This window comes from Sapajus apella, unplaced genomic scaffold, assembly GCF_009761245.1.
Source record: "Sapajus apella isolate SASKATOON/1434 unplaced genomic scaffold, GSC_monkey_1.0 scaffold3901, whole genome shotgun sequence".
In the NCBI taxonomy this organism is placed as follows: Eukaryota; Metazoa; Chordata; class Mammalia; order Primates; family Cebidae; genus Sapajus; species Sapajus apella.
This window is the reverse complement of record NW_022440827.1, coordinates 1-6397: the sequence shown is the minus strand read 5'-3', so window position 1 is coordinate 6397 and position 6397 is coordinate 1. Positions and strand designations below refer to the sequence as shown.

The 6397-nt window shown below is 38.6% G+C and overlaps 1 long non-coding RNA gene and 1 pseudogene across 1 annotated transcript; both read left to right on the top strand.

Annotated features, from left to right (window-relative positions):
• The first annotated feature begins 298 nt into the window (after positions 1–298).
• Positions 299–668, top strand: LOC116547633 (annotated as a pseudogene).
• A 1364-nt stretch (positions 669–2032) lies between these two features.
• Positions 2033–3580, top strand: LOC116547634. The gene is made up of 3 exons (XR_004267127.1): positions 2033–2144; positions 2286–2383; positions 3547–3580. It is a non-coding gene; the product is annotated as an uncharacterized LOC116547634 (long non-coding RNA).
• The last annotated feature ends 2817 nt before the right edge of the window (positions 3581–6397 follow it).

Sequence of the window (6397 nt, the reverse complement as noted above, 5' to 3'; positions counted from 1 at the left end):
ACCAGCTGCTTCCTTCCTTGGTTATCATCCACTGCAGCTGCTAGTTAGGTTTCGAGGGATGACTTTTAGTAAATCTTGGGGATTTTATTGATTTGTTTTCACTTTTGGGATTTTGTGGGGTGGGAGTGGGGAGCAGGAATTGCATTCAGACATGACATTTCCATTCATCTCTGCTAATGAAAAGGGTCCTTCCTCTTGGGCGATATCTGTGTGTCAGTTTTGTCAGCTGCAAGTTCTTGTATAATGAAGTCAATGCCATCAGGCCAAGGAAATAAAATAATTGCTTAACTTAAAAAAAATGGCTTCTGAAGTTTTGGCAAAACCTGAGATGCGTGGCCTTCTGGCCAGGTGTCTGCGAATTCGTATGGTTGAAGCATTCCTAGTATCCCTGGGGGTTGCAGTTCTCTTAAGTTTGGTGTGGCTGAACCAAGAAAGAAGGCATACGCAGATTTCTACAAAAATTACAGTCCTGAGAAAGATTTTGAGGAGATGAGAAAAGCCGGTATCTTTCGTGGTATAACGTGATCTTGGAATAGAAAGAATTTCTTCAGGTTCAATTACCTAGAGGTTTGTCACTGACTCGGGTACCTGAACTATGACACCTGAATATGTGGACTAAGAAATAGTTTCTCTTGATAAATAAACAATTAACAAATTAAAAAAAAAATCTATTTCCCTTTGAAATGAGCTCAGCCTCTCACTTAAAACAACAGTACTTTTCCTCAGAGACAGTGTTACGATTCATCGTCTTATACCCTCAGTAATTTTAATATCAATTTATTATTTCCAGATTTTCTGTTTAACTGCAGACTTTCTGTGCATTGATCGTTACAGAAGTTCTAGCTGTTTCCCTTATTGGGTCATCATCTGTCTTAGAAAACTGGGATTTGAAATGAAACTGAGTTTGGTGATTTTGATATTGAGATTCCCCTGATCATGTGGTCTGATAAAAATGTTTAATGTGTGTAATGGACTCATTCAGTAAATATGTAGTGAGTGCCTGTGATGTGCCAGACACTGTACCGGGTGCTTGAGATTCAGCACGAGGTTGCCTTTAGGAAACTTACATTCCATGTAGGGGAAGCAGAGAGAGCTGCATATCAGATAATGATGAGTGCTTTAAAAAAAAAATATTTAGCACAGTAAGGGATATTGGGAATAGAGAAGAGATTGCTGGGTCCTTTAAAGTTTTTTCCCCAGCTTTATTGAGGTATAATTGCAAATACTGTCTATATTCAAGGTGTGCAACATGATGTTTTGATATCTGTATACATTGTGAAATGATTCCTACAATCAAATTAACACGTCCTTGACTACAGATTTCATGCATCTGTGGTGAAGACACTGAAGATCTACTCTCTTAGCAAATTACAAGTAAATAATATAGAATTATTAACTCAAGTAAATAATGCAGTATTATTAACTAAAGTCACCATGCTATACATCAGATTCCCAAAACATATTCACTGTGTACCCAAAAGCTTGTACCCTTTGGCCAACGAGATTGCTGTTTTGGATAGGATGTGTGGGGAAGGCCAACTTGATAAGGTGTCATTTGGCAAAGACTGAAGGTAGTGAACCACACAAATGCTTGAAGAGCAATCCAGTCCTAAGAAACAGCTGTCCAGGAAGAAAGACAACTGTTATCTTAATTCCAGAATCTTAGCCTGATAGTTCTAGCAGAACCTATTTCAGATTCTCTTTCTCTTACCTGTTACAAATGTGTTAAATTCAGTTTTTTCTCCAATGTTCTACCTATGAGACTTTTTCCATTCACCTTAACTGCGTTTTTCCCTGTAAACTGAAAGCAGGAAAACTGTTTCCTAAGAACCCACTGTTTTGTTTGTTTGTTTGCTTAATTTTACAAATGGTTGACTTTGAAGAAATAATATCAGAAAAAAAATTTGTTTTCCAAAAAAAATGAAAAAAAATTTTGTTTTACTAGAATATCTTTCTAATGTTATTTGTGATTTCCTCTTACTAGGTTGCTGCAGAGATGGTGCAAACCTTAATGGAAAGAAATTCAGAATTACTGTGTCAGTTATTTGGAAGGGAGAGACTCCATGATGTCCCAAGCACCCATCTCTAACCAATGAGCTGAAGTTCCCGCCATTGGCCCTCCTCTTGGAGAACAGACTGATCAAGTAAGAACTATAGACTTAGATAATTCATGCGGAATGTGTTTCCTTTTTACATTTGAGGTGTAAGTTTGATAATTTTAATACAAAATTGTGAGAATATTCTCAGTGCTGTCATTGTGGTCATAGTTCCTGCATCTTCCTAAGTCCCCCAGTTTTTTAGAGTTCAGTGCAGATACCTTCCATAGATGATAGTACTTCATTGACTGCCAAAGAAGATGCCAGCATACCCAGATCCACATTAGGTAAGTATGAAATTTCATTTCATTCAGGGACTTTGTTTTCTGTTAATCTTTGTATTGATAGGTTTGGCTAAGACTCTTTTCTTTTCTTACCTTAGTGGAAAAAATAAGTTTGGAATTCCTCTGAAAGGCTGACGAACTGTCCTTACCTTATGTTGAGTTGAGGTTGTTGCTTTGGGGTCACAATTTGGCCCAGAGAAAGTCTGTCCTTATTCTCCTTTTCAGGTAGTTTTGCAGGGATTCAGAAATGCAGGAGGTAGTGGTTCTAATCCTGCACAGCAAGGCCATGTGCTGACAGCTTTTCCTGGGTATCTTTCAAGTCTGGGGCCACTCGCTATAACTTGACATCACCTACATTAAACTCTTAGGAAGGGTAGGCAGTGTACATTGAGTCATTTGCCAATTCTCTAGTTTGAAAACGTTATACTAATCAAAGAGTAAAATAATGTTGGATTTGTTTTATTAATTCTTTATATGCCTTTTTTAAAAAGTGTACTTTTCTCTAAATTTTGTATTTTGGAAATTTCAAACCTACAGAAAAAGGGCAAGAATAGCATAGTGAAGACTCATATACATTTTTATTCAGAATTATTAACATTCTGCCACAATTGCCTTATTTCTTTGTATGTACACACATATATGTGGATGTAATGTATTTTCTGAACCATTGGAAAATTACTGACAGAAATCATGACACTTTATGCTGCATACATCAGCATTTCCTCAGAACAAGAGCATTCTCCTACATAGCTGCAATACAATTATCACACTCGGAAAATTTAACCTTGATAGAAGCTTAGTGTCTAATACACAATCCACATTCAGAGTTCCTATTGTCCCAATAATGTTCTGTATAGCTATTTTGGTTTCTGCCATCCCAGGGGTTATGCATTGTGCTTAGTTGTCATGTCTCTGAGTCTCTAATCTAGAACAATTGTTGAGCTTTTATTTCTTTTTGGCGAGACTGGCATTTCTGAAGAATTCAGGACTGTGACTATTCCTTAATTTAGCCATGATTGTTTTCTTGTGATTAGGTTCCAGTTAAACATTTTTGGCAGGAATACCATATGGATGACTTTTCCCTTCCCCTCCCCTCACCACCCAACCCCATTTCTTTTCTTATCTCTCTCTCTGTCTCTTTTTGTTTTTTTTTTTGTGTGTGACAGAATCTGTCATTGCCCAGGCTGGATTGCAGTGGTGAAATCTCAGCTCAATGCAACCTCTGCTTCCCGGGTTCAAGGGATCTTCCCACCTCAGCCTCCCAAAGTGGAGCTAGAACTACAGGCATGCGTCACCATACTTGGCTAGTTTGTTTTTGTTTTGTTTTGTTTTGTGTTTTTAGAGATGGGATTTCACCGTGTTGGCCAGGCTGGTTTAGAACTCCTAGCCTCAAATGATCCACCTGTCTCAGCCTCCCAAAGTGCTGGGATTACAGGTGTGAGCCTGGATGACATCTTTCTTAGTGCATCACATCAGTGCATGGTAATCAGTTTGTATCATCCTTGGTGATATGAAATTTAGTCATGAGGTTATGGTTGTAGCTGCTAAATCTGTCCATTACAAAAGGTTCATTTTCCCCTTTATATGTAAGTCATCTGCTGGCTGAATTTGAGATGTTGACAGTTCTGTTTTCCGGCAATCATTCACTCAGTGGCTGTAGTATCATTTGAGCCTTGCTTGAACCAACTCTTATATTGGTAGCTTAAAAATAGTGATTTTTCAGGGCTGGGCATGATGGCTCATGCCTTTAATCCCAGCACTTTGGGAGGCCCAGGAGAGTGGATCACTTGAGCTCAGGAGTTTGAGGCCAGACCGGGCAACATGATAAAGCTACATCTCTACTAAAAATACAGAAATTAGTCGGGCATGGTAGAACGTGCCTGTAATCCCAGCTATGCAGGAGGCTGAGGCAGGAGAACTGCTTGAATCCGGGAGGCAGAAAGGTTGCCCCACTGCACACCAGCCTTGGCGACAGAATGAGACTCAGTCTCAGAAAAAAATTATGATTTTCTGTTTGCAAAATTTCTTATTTAAGCCGGGTGTGGTGTTTCACGCCTGTAATCCTAGCACTTTGGGAGGCTGAGGTGGGTGGATCACCTGAGGTCAGGAGCTCAAGACCAGCCTGGCCATCATGGTGAAACCCCATCTTAAAAAAAAAAAAAAAAATTTCTTCTTTATTTCTTTGTGGATATTATTTTATAAAGAAGAACTGTCCTTTCCCTATCTCTGTACCCCATTTGTTTTTATCAATATGGATTTTAAAAAATCATTATATTATTGATTTCAATAATGATTTCCTTTACTCCTCAAATTAACCCAGATTCAGTCAGTGGGAACCTCATCAAGCTATTTCTCTGACCCTTTGCCATATCCCCATCAGTTTTTTTCGTTTGTTTTGTTTTTGTTTTTTGCACTTTAATAGTTTCTAGCACAGTAAGGTGTTCTACGAGTACCTTTTACTTTAACTGCCTCAGTCTCCGAATCAGCCATTATCCTAAAGAGCTCCCTGGTTCCTTCTGGTGGGTAATGGCATTGACAAACTGTGATCTGGGCACAAGATGTCTTTATTGCTACATGGATACCTTTTGCTTCTAGGCCCTTTTAAGTGAACAGAGCTAGCAGTGAATATTTTTAAGAATATATGTGTGTATTTGTATACATATGAAGATTTGATACTGAGTTCTGTAATTCTAATTTAACAATATAGTTCTTTTTTCCTTCATTTCATATTTGTATCTCCTTCAGAGCCCTGGTTACTTATAACATCAATATATTTCAAAAGATTTACACATTTGCAGGATACTATAATATGCAAAAGTAGTTCCTGAATCACTACATAAATACCACTATGAACAGTAAATGTATTATGTAATGTTTATATTTTTTTGTAATTCTTTTTATCCTTAAGGTATTTTTGTAATTCTTTTTATCCTTAGGGTATTTTGCACTGACAGTGTTCAGTTAGTGAGTTCAAAAATTATTTGGATTAATTTGTCTTATCTTTTGGGTGGTTTTATTATCTATTTACTATATAGTTTCATTTATTTATATTAGGATTGAATTTTAGGTTTTCTATTTCCCATTAATTGTCAAGGTGACTTACATATTAAGAATGAAACATTAACACAGTTCAAAACTGTTCTGTTGAGAACACTGAAAGTTGAGGGCATGTAGTGCTAGCTTTTGGCAGGATTCCTCAGAGGTGGTGGCATGTTCTTCCATCTGGAGGCATGTACTGTTTGGTGATCTCGTGATGTTAGCAGCTTTTGTGGTTTGATGCCTAATCCATTAATTCATTAAGGGTTGCAAAATGGAGATATCCTAATGCTATCATTTTTTCCTCTATTAGCTGAAGTACTTGCATAAAAACTTCATCTCTTCTTGCTTCTGCTAATGGTCACCATTCTTTTTCAGTATCATAATAAGCTTATTAAACAAATTTGATGTGTTTTATGGTGTCAGTTATGGTGGAAGATGTCATTAAAAACAACTATTACATCTTCCCATAAAACATTGTTTGTTACTATACTGCATGGATTTTTTATTTGATCCTGTAGAGCCCTGTTCTTATCTCGTTTTCTCTTGCATTACTGGCTGATACTGATGTGATATGCGAAAGCATTTGCCTCCGTGTTAAAATGTAAACATGGCAGCTATTGTTTCCTCTATTCACAGTTGGAACTTTCTGCTCTGCAGTCCATGATGGCTGTGCAAGAAGAAGAGCTGCAGGTGCAAGAGGAAGAGCCGCGGGTGGGGGAGGAAGAGCCGCAGGTTGGGGAGGAAGAGCCGCAGGTTGGGGAGGAAGAGCCGCAGGTGGGGGAGGAAGGGCCACGGGTGGGGGAGGAAGGGCCCCGGGTTGGGGAGGAAGGGCTGCGGGTTGGGGAGGAAGGGCTGCGGATGCGGGAGGAAGGGCTGCGGGTGCAGGCTGCTGATACGAAGCCTCTGACCAGGAAAATACAGGTTAAAGAAAACCTCATGAAGGTCCTTCCAAACTTTTTACACACCATTGGAAATGTT